This window comes from Macrobrachium rosenbergii, chromosome 55 (assembly GCF_040412425.1).
Source record: "Macrobrachium rosenbergii isolate ZJJX-2024 chromosome 55, ASM4041242v1, whole genome shotgun sequence".
Classification (NCBI taxonomy): Eukaryota; Metazoa; Arthropoda; class Malacostraca; order Decapoda; family Palaemonidae; genus Macrobrachium; species Macrobrachium rosenbergii.
In genome coordinates, this window is record NC_089795.1 from 12521992 (window position 1) to 12536582 (window position 14591).

The 14591-nt window shown below is 34.3% G+C and overlaps 1 protein-coding gene across 1 annotated transcript in view; it reads right to left on the minus strand.

Moving 5' to 3' along the window:
- The window catches only part of LOC136835320 (uncharacterized), a 124336-nt gene that overhangs the window by 67251 nt on the left and 42494 nt on the right, over positions 1-14591 (minus strand). The gene's annotated exons all lie outside the window — the stretch shown is intronic.

Sequence of the window (14591 nt, forward strand, 5' to 3'; positions counted from 1 at the left end):
GCTTTTGCCTCACCCTGAACCCTCCTGGTGTGACGTTGTGCATAGCAGAACAATGTGTTTGCGGCCAAAATGACCCGAACTCACCTATTCAGTGGTAGGCTATTCTTAAAGCGGTTGAGTATTAGTGCGATTTCTTTCGTCACCTCGACTTATTTTAACATTCTTTCTACCTTACGTTTTTTCCTGAGTCGGAGTAAAAAAATGCACGTTTTCCCTTTCAGAGGTTCATTTGTCCAACTAACTATAGTCTCGCCAACTCGGGCGGAGTTTTTTTTTACATTCCGGCATATGCGACGGCTGACCCGGCGTCCGCTGATGCCAGGCAGTAAATTTAAAAATTTTACAAATTACCAAAAGAGACAAAACAGAATCATATGTTCAGACTAATATTTTAACAGCTATTACCTAGATTTTAATGAGACCATAATACTGTAATATTTCCATTCCTATTCAAGTACAGGAACCATTTACTTTACTATTCCTACAAGGTGTCATTTCTTTCATGCCTTCCTAACCATTATTGTTGGTTCTGACCGAGCTTTTTGTGTTTTTCTCTCTCCTAGAATCTAACAATTATAGGGGTCCCCAGTGGAGAAAGAAGTACAGAGCACCAGTCCAAGATGTGTAGATTTTATTACAACATACTCTTACTGTACCTCATTTCATTTTCTCTTTCTTCCATCTTACTTTCCACCCTCTCCTAACAATTGAGCCTATCAGTGGAGAAACATGCCAAGCGCCATCCTGGGCCAAAGTATTTTTTAATTTAATTTATTATATTTTTAAAATGGCACCTGGCATGTTTCTCGACTGAAAAACTCATTTGATTCGTAGTGCAACTGTGAGGTTTTCCTTCAAACCTTTTTACTGTCAGTTTCCATTTCAGCACTGAATGACCTCGTAGGTCTCAGTGCTTGGCATTTGGCCTAAATTCTATATTCAATTCAAAACTAAATGGTAAATTACTGCAGAGCACTGGCTGCAGTCTATATGGCTGAGGGGTAGCCTAACCTGACCTCAACAGTTAATTAGTTTTGCGAAGACATTGAATGCAAAAAGAGAGAGAGAGAGAGAGAGAGAGAGAACTGAAATCATAATAAAAATTGCCCCTGCGTTAGACTTTTTTACATAAAGTCCTTTGCCCGAGCTCTGCTAGTAGCCCAGGCCACATCTCATGAGCCACATTCCACTGATTCAGCCTCTGTCAGCTTTACAGTTTATTCTCATCTTCTATCTTAGCACAGTATTGTTTCAGGTATTGTTCAAATTAATTGTTATTATTAATTCTCTTTGTTTATTATTTAGAATTTGACTGAAATGAGTTGCTTTTCATAATGCTTTGTATTTACAGGCGTGGCACTGGAATGGGCCATTTGGGGGAGTAAATGTTTAAAAATCAACTGGAACAAACTAAAAAAACTTTTATTTTGCTGTTTAACAAACTGATAAAAGAAAACTTTTTTGCAAAGTATATCTTTGCTGCTTTTATCACTGTAAAATGTACAGTGCAAGGTTTTCTTTAAGCCAAGAATTACGGGAAGGCTTTTGTTTTGTTATCTGTCCAACCAGTTTTATTCCTCTAAAGATACACAAAGTGTTCTACTCCACTCCTTTACAGAAACTCAATAAAAACATTACAGACCTCAAATTAATGAAAATGCAGGTTTGCAAGTCATTGTTCTTATGACAACATAGGCTCACAAAGAAAATGCAAACAGGCCCCAAGTTTAAACGGAACGCCAACAATTCTTTGAGAATTAGGAATTGTGTTGTTATTTGTCCTTTATTTCAAACATACACCAGTGTTCACGTTATAATGGTCCTCATTAATGTTAGTGTGTTCTTATGAAAATCAGGCAGGCCCCAAACTGAAATCCGTCCGCAGAAAATTGAAATAGCGCAGAAAATTGTAATAAAACCTTACTTTTAATCATTTGGTTGTCTTGTAAATGACATAAACTGCATTTTATTGAGTTTTTTTATCAAAGAACCTCCAAATTTTGACCATTCTGCCCTTTTGGGAGCCGTTATTTCTTCCATCGGATCAGCGTCATAAACCCGGAACATGCGTTGTAACCCAGGAAATAATTTTCGATTGTTATATTTGAAGAGTGTCGTAAGCTCGGAACGTCACAAGCCGAGCCTGTCGTAACCCGGGGACTGCCTGTATAGACCTTTGTCGTAGAGAGGGGTATCTCTGAAACTCAAGTTGGTTCGTTTTTTGAGACTATAGCCAGGCGGGTAACTTGCCCAGGTTAATTTCTTACATACTGTCTAAGTATTTAGGTCCTAACTTCTTTTATTACCAGTTTGAGTCAATTGTTAACTGCCATATTTTTCACCAGCTCCTGATGTTACGTAACTCTTTGCCATCGTTCATACCCCCAGTCCCCGTAGGGGGGTTAGTGCCACAAGTGCACCTCACGGGGTACACTGTAGGCATTACTTAAGGTTCTTTGCAGCGTCCCTTCAGTCCCTAGCTGCAACCGTTTTCATTCCTTTTACTGCAGCCTCTCCTGTTACACCTTTCAAATGCTACCTACTCTCAATTTCCTTTCCAGCGCTGAATGACCTCATAGGTCCCAGTGCTTGCCCTTTGGCCTAATCTCTATGTTCCATTCCATTCCATTCCATACCTCCAGTGTAGTGTGCCGTGTGTCACCCTGTTGGCTAATGTCAGAAATTAGTAAATGATTCCTAGCACCAATGTTGGGACTTGGTTGGTGACGGGAAATTTTTTGTTTCTTATTTGTCACATAAGGTGATTTATTTTTATTTATTTATTTATTTATTTTTATTTATTTATTTGTTTATTTTGATTTATTTATTTATATATTTTTATTTATTTTATTTATTTTTTATTTATTTATTTTTATTTTTATTAATTTATTTATTTTTATTTATTTATTTATCTAATTATTTTTAGTTATTTTCATTTATTTTTATTTGTTTATTTTTATTTATTTATTTCTTTTTATTTATATTTATTTATTTATTTTCATTTATTTTATATTTATTTATTTATTTTTATTTAGATTTAAGTTGTGATATATTTTAAGTCTTTTTACAATTGTACCATTCTTTTGTTTATAACTCTTCAGTGCAGCAATTTGATCTATAGTGCAGCACGTCTATAAACTATCTGGAAAAATATACTGTATATTATAGTAAGTGCATTACATGTTGCAGATAGATTATTGCATAATTTTGTCACTGTTCTGTTTACAGGAATGGTTGAGAATCCCAATTTACTTCCAGCGGCTCCGAGTCACTTGCGATGCATGGAGAAGTGTCGTCAGGGAAGACATAGAGAATTAATTGACTCTCAGGCCTAGAAGTAAGTCTTTATCGGTTCTCAGTTTTTCGTCACAAATGAATTGGTTTTTGTGAGTGCAAGAAAGAACGTGTGATTTTAGTGCTTAAACATTCTATTTGCGTATACTTTTGTGTTGTGCAGTTTTGAATAGATAAGCCAATAATAATGACGTTATATAGAATAATGGTAAGCTGTCTCGATCACATCCTTGCAGAGGATAAAGGTAAGGGGGAATATTGAAAACAATAATTTGTTACTCGTTTTCCACAAATTCCCCGTCGTTACCTTATACACGGCATGGTAAAACCACAAATAAGATACAATAAACTTATGATACAGTATTTGCACACAAGTTACAAATGGTATCGAAAAGAAGAGCACAAACTGAAACTGGCGTCACATGTAAACAAAATGAGACTCATTGTAAAGCACAAATCGACCCATATCTCTCTCCTCACTTGTCTTCAAAAGAAAAATCACTCAGTTTCTTTAGAAAGCTCATTAAATTATTCAGCATTATCGTAAGAAGGTTCAAACCTTATATAAATACAGAATGATCAAGAAATGGTTAGACGAAAATTTATTTTGATTAGTTACCCATAAAGGGTGAAATAATTTTCTTTGAATCCCTTAAATGCTGATTTTTCTTAATGAAGTGATATGGATTTAATTGATTAATAATAATTAATGTTTGTGATTCCTCTGTTTACATTTTCTGATGTTATTACACTGGGAAGCAGACTTCTGGAAAGCGTTATTTTATGTAGGACTGAATACAAGGTCTGAGCGACTGGGAATATCAGAATTTTATATTCTGTCATAACAATAATTACAGTAAAATAGATATATTTGCATTAGTATCTTTATGTAAATGTTATGTTTACTCTCAAGTATTATGAACTTTAGTAAAAAATATTGCACTGTTTGCGTTTTTCTTACATACCAGTATTATTTTATTATTTACTATTTTTAGTTCGAATTCATATCTTAAACATTTTACCCAGTTTCTGAAGGAAAACAGTGTTCTCAATAATACTGTTTTCTTATACACATCTCTTAGTCATACGCTGTTAACAGTAGGAAAACCAAATTCGCAAGGTTACTGTTCTTTTCTTCATATCTCTGGTACACAGTTACCAGTATGACTTAGAAGAGGAGGAAGTGTCTGACGTCACTGGAGACTATACTGTCTTATTTCCTCAAGCAGTGGGTGACTGCATAAATTTGAAGGAAATCCCAAATTATGAAAAGCCAACTTTGCATTGCAATTTAATCATATCTTCTTTAAAATGTAGTGTATTTGTTACTTGGGGAAGTCACTGAAATTTCCATGAATAGTTGAGAGTAATGATGAAGGGGAGATGGTTTTGGATGTGACCTGTTCACCGACTGGGGACAACAAAATTTAAGAGCGTCAGTTGTTCTGCCATGGGCATTAGATGAGTTGGCAGACCCAGACCTACTTGAAGGGAGAACCATGAAACGGTGATAGTGGACATGGATGATGAAATCAAAAGAAATGGTGGAATTTCACGACCTTTTAGTTTACGATGTTGGAGGCATAATAAGGATCACAGTTAAGAGAGAAAATCCCACAAATATTTGTTTTTAATATTGTAGTTGCCCATAACATATTTTTCCAAAGACATAGTTTACTGTGAACACAAGGTACTGTATTACAAACAGATATTAAACAACACAGGGTTTACATAAACACAAAGTCACAAAACTATTTTCTTAAACCCCATTCTGCATGATGTTGGCCTGATGGAAATTTATAATAAACAGAATTGAGAACCTTTTTTAATTATTTCAACCATTTTCAAATTCCATAGTTACAAACCATTGCTTTATAACAGTCTTGATTCCACAACTTAGGTAACAGAATCAGAACAGAATAGAATGGAATACTGTATAGAATCTGAGCCAGAAGCCAGGTGCTGGAACGCATGAGGTCATTCAGCACTGAAACAGAAACTGACAGTAAAAAAGGTTTGAAAGGTGTAACAGGAGGAAAACCTCGCAGTTGCACTACGAAACAATTGTTAGGAGGGGGTTTGCAGTAAGACGGAAGAGAGAGAACATAAATGGAGGTACAGTAAAAGAAATGAAAGGTGTTACAGCTAGGGTCCAAAGCGACACTGCAAAGAACCTTAATTAATACCTACAGTGCACTGTATGAGGCACACTGACAGCACTACCCCCCCCCACCACAAGGGTATCAGAATCAGAGCCATCTGAGGGCATGAGCATTTCTATGCATGAGCATTTCTATGTTTATGTCTGCTGCAACTGAGGACAAGTCAGGACCAACCCTTATCTCATTCCTACATCTGAGGAGACAGAACCTCAACCTTAGCTTTTGAGTATACAAATAAGCTGTTACTATCATGCCTATTTTAAAAAGTAACACCTCAATTCAATAGACACTTTGGGGATCTGGCATTTCTGATAAGTAACAAGGTCCATTTTAACTTATAAAGATCCTATATTACAGCCTGCACTTGAGATTTTCTAGATATCTTATAACTAACAGTAATGCCACATATAAGCCAGCCTGTACTTTACACTTGCCATGTACTTTGAGAGATACATCTACAAATTTATGTCTGAAATGGCAGCACAGGGAAAAATAATTATGGTAGCCATAAGTACATAAGGCCACTAATGAGGTCCATTAAGTTGAATTGATACTATTAACATTAAAATAACAATTCCACTTCATGTCAGTGAGAGAGTTTAGCAATAACTGAATGCTGAAGCAGACAGACACAGTTCTTATCTTGCAATGAATCTGATAAGTGCCAGTCACAGTACAAAGGTTATCATGAGCATGTATTTTACAATGTGTTTTACTGCACTGTGGGATGGAATATAAACAAAACTTAATATAAAATTTAGGCCCAAGGCCAAGAGCTGGGCCCTATGATGTCATTCAAGTCTGAATGGGAAACTGAAAGCAAAAAGGTTTTAAAGGTGTAACAAGAGGAAAACCTAGCAGTCGCACTATGTAGCAACTGTTAGGAAAGGTTGTAAAGTAAGATGGAAGACAGAGAATATGAAATGATGCACTGCAAAAGGAATGAAAGGGGTTGCAGCCAGGGACCATGGAAGGGACACTGAAAAGAACCTGTAAGTAATGCCTACAGTGCATCAAGTGAGGTGCACTGACAGCACTACTTCCTACAAGGTATTGCACTACAGGTAACGTAATCTTATCTAACCAGTTGCACAAGACATGATACAGATATCATACCACCCCCAAAACAGTTATCAAAACTTCAAAAGGATCAATATACTTTAACTTTTATAAATATAGTTTCTATGATACAAAGTTAATCAACTACATAAGTAACTGCTGGTCGCATTTAAAAAATCTTAAACACTCGGGTAAAGATTACCAGTATCTTCAAGTTTTACAAAATAACTTCACTGCTGAAAATATAACTCCACTATTGCACCACTACTATGACCATGTAAATAGTTTACATTAGTACTAATCTAACCCTACCAGCCAGCTGTGGGGTTTCGGAATACATATGCTATACAACCCTTGAGATTTTGCATTTAGTACATAGCTGTCAATAGTTTTTAACACATGGATGTAACCTCACAGGGGGGAATAATCAGGCAAAACTTGTTGGAAAATCCCATACTTTTTTTTGAAAAGCATCGATTCATGGGCTAAATAAAAATAAGCTTGGTAAATACAAAGGATACAAATACACTAAGATATCAGAGCTTCTGCCATGTTTAGCACCAGCCCCTAGGCGAGGAATGTAAAAATATGAACGAAAGATGTGAAATTTCACACCATCCTGGTTAATTTTTCAATTACCTCTCCTGTGCTACATTCTCTTAACCCTTTTCTATACTGTTCAGCCTAAAGCCCAGTTGAGAAAGAGACACAGGTTCATACTAAATCCAGCATCCCATGGAGCTTCTCCCATGTTTAGCACCATGCCCAGGGGGGTGAATGTAAAAACATGAACAAAAGATGGCAAATTTCTCATCATCTTGGTCAGTTTTTAAATTTTCTTACCTGTACTGTATTCTTTGGAAGCATGAATTTCAAGTCACTGGGCCCTTTGGTTGGCTTGATCCGTATAAATAGGGTTCTTCGTCTTCTGAATATTTATAATACTAATATAATAATAATAATATACTCCCTTTCCTATATTGTTTAGCCTACCGGCCACTTGAGAGAGACGGACGCAGGTTCTGTCGACTACAGCAAACCCAACCTTCCCTAGAGTGCTGTGTTTTGACCTAACCTGACCTTACCTTCCTAAGCTGACTGAGGGTGCCGTGCCCTGACCTGGCCGGGGGGCGGGGGGGGGGAGGACCTCCAAATACAACACTAACATTGGAAAGGTTTGCATACTACCCATATTGATATTTACAGTAAGGGTACACCAACAATACCCATCCCAGGGTAATGTATGGGTCGGGCCACCCTCAAATAGGTAGAACTATATACTAGCTCCGCGGCGGCGACTGCCTTCTAACTTAACGTTTTCTACAGTTTTTTGGTTGCTAATTATGAATTGACTTTTAATTTTTGGCGCTCGAGTGTAATTAACCCCTGAAGTCCATCCAACAAGGGGTTTCCATACGCGATCTTCACAAGACAGAGCACGGGTAAGTCTGTTTCGAACGGTTCACATCCCTTCCGGCAAGTGCAATAACTTGTTAACGTATGGGTACCCAAACCGCCCCAGGGCCAGTACTAAATACGGCGAAGGGACATTCCATTTGGCCGACAACAAACAGATGCACCACCAGTATCAGAACGCCTAAAAGTGTAGAAAAAACCAGTTGAAAAGGTAAAAACAGGCACGGAGCCAATATACAGAATTACCCTCAAATACCCTTAGACGCCTAAGGGAATACCCTAGGGTGTCACTGACACTACAAGTGTTTACGACACTTTATAAGTTATATGACTTTATATGTTTATCTGACACTTTAAACTAAGTAATAGGCGACACTTGCGGTCGGTATAACAAATGAAAACAAATAAATAACGAAATAACTCGGCTATTATGGAATACAGTGGCAAAGTCACCTGACTGACTTACGAAAAATTGTAATAAATTCACGTCAATTCGTTAAGTAAGACCGATATCAAAACAACACAACGAAAATTCGTTATAGACACGAATCGGAGACGTTATTTCGAATGGGGAAAGTACAGTTACAGAACAATTACAGTAAATAAGTCATATATTGGCTATACTTTGACAGTGGTTTCATTGTTTACGTTTGTGGTTACCGGTGAGGACAACGAGCCTAAAATAAATACAAAATATATGAAATCGTAATATAATCTATGGAATATATTTTAACCCTTTTCACTAAAATGTTATATTTATTTATTATCAAATCCAAAATTCATATTCTGCGTCATATCTATGAAAATAAATTTAATATTCGTATTCTTCGCAATTTCCTTTAGGCTCGTATTTGAACCATTTTCATAAAAATTTTGAATCCATTTAATATCATATTTAATATTTACGTTCAATATCATACTTATTACATGACTGAGATTAATATTCTTCGTAATTAACTTTAGGCTCGTCGTTTTCAAGAAATTTATGGGGACTGCGACGCTATAACCACCTATTGGCAAATTAAGTAACTAAAATAACAAAAAAATAAAATAGAACTATTAATAGTATCTGACAACTTTGTTTGTTTACACAAACATTTAACCTTCGATTTTACGTAAATAATAAAGAATCTGGGCAATTTAGTATACGAAGTAGGTTAAGAATACATTCTCATTTACTTAGGTTCTAAATATTATTCTTTGTTTTGGCTAAAATTGACAAAATAAATGGATTTATAAAACATTATAAAGCAACTATTTAAAGTCTAGCTTTGTATTGCATAGAACTATTGTCAAAGCTTTAAATAATTTGCATACAAAAATATTTATTTGAAGATTTCAAATTATGCATAAATAAAACTTATTTCTATCGTATCTAATAATATAAAAACCATTAATAATGGGATATTTTTATTAAAAACTTAAAATTTAAAAGATATTTTCCCTTTAGAGTTTGGTAAAACAAACAGTCGGGTGATCTTTGAAACTTGACAGAGAATTTAAAATATAACACTGAATCACATTTAAAAATTCAATAGCTAAACAATTTATGAGCATCAAATCAAATAATGTTAAGTATCGATAAATTTTATACCCTAAAAATTAAGATTTTACCGTAAAACTAAAATATATTCGCGAGATTTTGTCGAGTCTTCTTGTAAAATATTTCCAAGACGTCATTGAATGAGAAACTGGACTAAAATAGCATTGAATTCGTCACGTAGAAAATTAAGTTAATTTGGGAATAAATTGGTATTAAATCTGTACTAAATCATATCCTCAGGCACACGAATGAGTCAGGACTACACCATTTAAAATATTTACTTTAAATAATGAGTTTTAAAGTCACTGGCAGTATCCTGTAACTATGTACAATATTATCTATGATTTAAAGCATTATTTGTGAAATATCACTCCGTTTAATATAGAATATAGATTATGACATTAATAAAGACTCATCAGTTATCAAGTTTGATTAGTGGAATTTACGAAAATCCTTGATAAAAATATAAAAAAATAATTATTAGCAACTTTTACAAATCACATAACTCTAACCCTTTTTATAAGCAATAAATCAAAGATTAAGTCCTCTAACCTAATGCCCATTAAATCTAGATTATACAAGAAATCCTAAATTTATATGAAAAAATATATATTTTCAATCATTTCAAAATTTCATCTTTATCCTATTTTTATTATAGGCTCGTTTACCTAAAAAAACATCGGCTGCTGGGAATTTTCAATAAAGGACTATTGTCTTTTATGCTTTTTTAAACCATAAAATATTTTACTTTTTTATTACTAAGAGACACTTATGTCAAGAATAATTAAAAATATTTATTTTAAAACAAATCCAACTATTTTTTTATTGTAAAATAAATTATCTTTGTGGCTTTCTGATCTGAATGCTTTGGTAACTATAGTAACAAAAAACCGACAATTAATACTAACTGACAATTTTGTTTGTTTACATAAACATTTAACCTTCGATTTTACGTAAATAACAACGAATTTGAAAGATTTAATATGAGATATATATTGGAAAATCATTCTTATTTTCTTTGGTCTCAAATATCGTTCTTTGTTTTGGCTAAAAACTCTAAAATAAATGGATTTTAAAATCATTGTAAAGCAGCTATTGAACTTGAGGTATTTGCAGTCTATAACTATTGTCTAAGCTTTAAAAAAATTAAGTATAAAAATATCTATTTAAAATCATTTGATGTGATGCAAGAATATTACTAAAATGTTATATTTAATGATATCAAAAGCTATCATAATGGAGATTTTTTAAGAAAAACAAGATATCTTAAAGGTATTTCCCCCTCATAGTTTGGCAAAACAAACAGTATATAATTGTATATAACTATTGTGTAAGCTCTAAAGAACCTAAATCTAAAAATATTTATTTTTCCATATTTAATACTATGCAAGAATATTACTAAAATATTATATTTAATTATATCAAAGGCTAGCAGTAATGGAGATTTTTTAATAAAAACAAGAAATCTTAAGAGTATTTTCCCTTCATAGTTTGGTAAAACAAACAATCGGGCAATCATTGAATCTTGACAGAAAATTCAAAGTAAAACATCAAATCATATTTAAGAAGTCAACACTGTTCCAGTGTACAAGAAAAAGAGAAGCACTCTGAATTCATTGAAGATAAGTAATACTACTCTTAGATATTTTGATTTTGATCAGATATAAGTACAGATATATGAATTCAAATTCATAAAAGTTAAGTAATATTATTCCTATGTACTTTAATTTTGATGAGATACAAGTACATATATATATCAATTCTAAATTCACAAAAGAATAAGCAATATTATTCCTATATACATTAATTTTGATCAGATATAAGTACATATATATGAATTCTAAATTCACAAAAGATAAGTGATATTATTCTTAGACACTTTGACTTTGATCAAAGTATATATATATGAATTCTAAATTCACAAATAAGTAATATTCTTCCAATATACTTTAATTTTGATCAGTTACAGTCAAATACATATCAAAGCAATGGTCCCATACAAAAAAATCTTTATCAGTCTTTGAAAAATCAGTAGATACTAAATAGAATTAAAATTATTTATACTTGCATAAAACAGCCACCTTCATGTTTGATGTTTAAGCTGAGGAATCAAGTTATCCTATGATGTCCCAGTCATTCCCTATCCTGCTTTTATGTAGGGAATAACTGGTAATCACCAACCTTGAGTAACTGGACACATTAACAACAGTGAAAAGGGAAATGTGAATATTTCAGTGCTTCAAGGACTCAGTGATACATGAACTTTTAGACGCTTGTTTTATTGCAAATTGTTCCTCCTTTGCATTTTGCCTTGCGAAACGATTCGTCTTGGCCAAAAAGATGGTACCTTCAGTCTCTCTCTCTCTCTCTCTCTCTCTCTCTCTCTCTCTCTCTCTCTCTCTCTCTCTCTCTCTCTCTCTCTCTCTCTCTCCAGTTTCATAGTAATATTTTCCAGCTATTTCTCAACTAGATTTTCTCTCTTTTATCAAATTAAGCCTCATCGGGACCTCTCTCTCTCTCTCTCTCTCTCTCTCTCTCTCCAGGCATTCGTAGTTATATATTTCAGCTATTTCTTATCCATATTTTTCTTTCTTTTATCAAATTAAGCTTCATCGAGACCTCTCTCTCTCTATCTCTCCAGTATTCGAAGTTATATATTTCAGCTATTTCTTAACCATATGTTTCTCTCTTTTATCAAATGAAGCTTCATCAGGACCTCTCTCTCTCTCTCTCTCTAGGCATTTGTAATTATATTTTCCAGCTACTTCTTAACTACATTTGTAAATATTTCAGTATTTCAAGGACCCAGTGATATACAGCTATCTCTCTCTCTCTCTCTCTCTCTCTCTCTCTCTCTCTCTCTCTCTCTCTCTCTCTCTCTCTCTCTAATAAAAACAGTTTAAATAGAAAATCTATCCAAGCATATTTATTATCGACTAAAAAGATAAATTAAACATCATATTATTTATGTACAATTCAGCTGAACAGAGTGTGTAATTCGGATTATAAATAGAAAGAGTATAAATGTACATAAAGAATTTCTGTAGATATTTCAGGCTACAAAAACGAGCTGCAGCAACTTATAAATAACTGACGACAATATTTTCATAATGAAACAGCACATCAAGTAAGTAATTCATTGAGATGTGAAATAACGGCCTTTCCTGCCACTAAAGGAATATGAACAATAATCTATTGTCTCTAAAGCTTACACTTGGCAGTGGTGAAAGCAGGCTTATATATATGATAGCAATAGACCAGTATGGAAATAAAAAAACATCTCGGATTCTGTAAAAAAAAAGTTTCTGAAAGAGTTAAACATAAACTTAAGAATAACTGAATCTATTAAAATAAAACATTTCAAAGAAATAAGCGTTTGGGACGAAAAAAGGCACGGCTAAGAAATATAAATGTCATATTTTCATGAAAAATTAAAAGAGACATGGTATGGTAACACTGAAAAAAGCTATGCTAATCAGTAGGCCTAAATTAAGCACACTGGAACTAAATGACTGGAGCAGATTGAATTGGAAAGATACGATGTTTATGTGTGTGGAGAAATAACTGAAAACACAGAACATTTCTTACTTTATTGACCAGCATATGGTGACATTACGAGTCTATATAGATTCGCGCAGCAGTCATATAAATAAGGTTAAGGGGACTGGCATTACAGAGACAATATAATTAAACAAGCACAACCAAAGGAGAAATAGAACGAGCAAAAGAGAAATTGTAAATAGGAAGGAATTGATGATAAATATATGGTACTATTGTAAAGTCACCAATTCGGCGCCAGGATAGTGTTTCGCGGCGCCATTAATTAAGTCTTAAGTCTCCGCTGAGCTTCTTTTCTTTGGTGACTTCCCGTTTTCTTCAAGCTAAATTAGTCACGCCTAAAAGTGCCACAATCATTTTTACTTTATGGTATTTAAATGTCAACAAATGTTTCTTCATTCACAGGCATCAAGACTGTATCTAATTGTGTCTCTGTAGATTGACAGTTCGTACTCGTTCACTGTATATTATTGTTTATTGTTTCGACCTCAGGTCACAGTCAATTCCATTGTCTCAAAGCAATATAAGCCGCCTATCTGTAATAAACCAGCAGTAACCTTTACCTGCTCGTTTCTTTGACACCTTTACAGTGGTGTGGAGTAAGCCATTAGCGGAAAACGGACTCAGTCTTGGCTCCAGGGTTTCTCCAAAAAACGCTCTTAGCGGCCTAAACACGGCGCTGTAACCAGCGTTTGAGCGTGTTCTTTGGTGACTTCCCGTTTTCTTCAAGCTAAATTAGTCACGCCTAAAACGTGCCAGGTCACGCATTTTAATCATTTTTACTTTATGGTATTTATACATTAATTGTGTATCACATGTTTCTTCATTCACAGGCATCAAGACTGTATCTATATTGTGTCTCTGCCTGTATTGCAGTTTACTGCGTTCACTGTATATTATTGTTTATTGAACAGGTCACAGTCAATAGATTCGCGTCAGTCGGCCGCAATATAAGCCGCCTGGATCTGTAATAAACCAGCAGTAACCTTTACCTGCTCGTTTCTTTGACACCTTTACAGTGGTGACCGGAGTATCCCGGAGCCATTAGCGGACTAATTAGCGGCCTAAACAGACGCTGTAACCATTGATTTTGGTGAACAAGTTTTCTTCAACTAAATTAGTCACGCCTAAAACGGCCAGGTCACGATTTTAATCATTTTTACTTTATGGTATTTAACGATATGTCAATTGTGTATCACATGTTTCTTCATTCACAGGCATCAAGACTGTATCTATATTGTGTCTCTGTAGTATTGTAGTTCGTACTGTTCACTGTATATTATTGTTTATTGTTTGACCTCAGGTCACAGTCAATTCCAAGTCGGCCGCAATATAACCGCCTGGATCTGTAATAAACCAGCAGTAACCTTTACCTGCTCGTTTCTTTGACACCTTTACACTATGAAGACAATATAATTAAAAAAAAAACACACATGCAATGGAGAGATAGAACGATCAAGGGAGCCGTTTCAAAGAAAACTTCTTCAACTACTACTACTAATACCACCACGACCACCTGTTGATTCAAAATTTAGTCGTGAATCAATGTTTAACTTAGA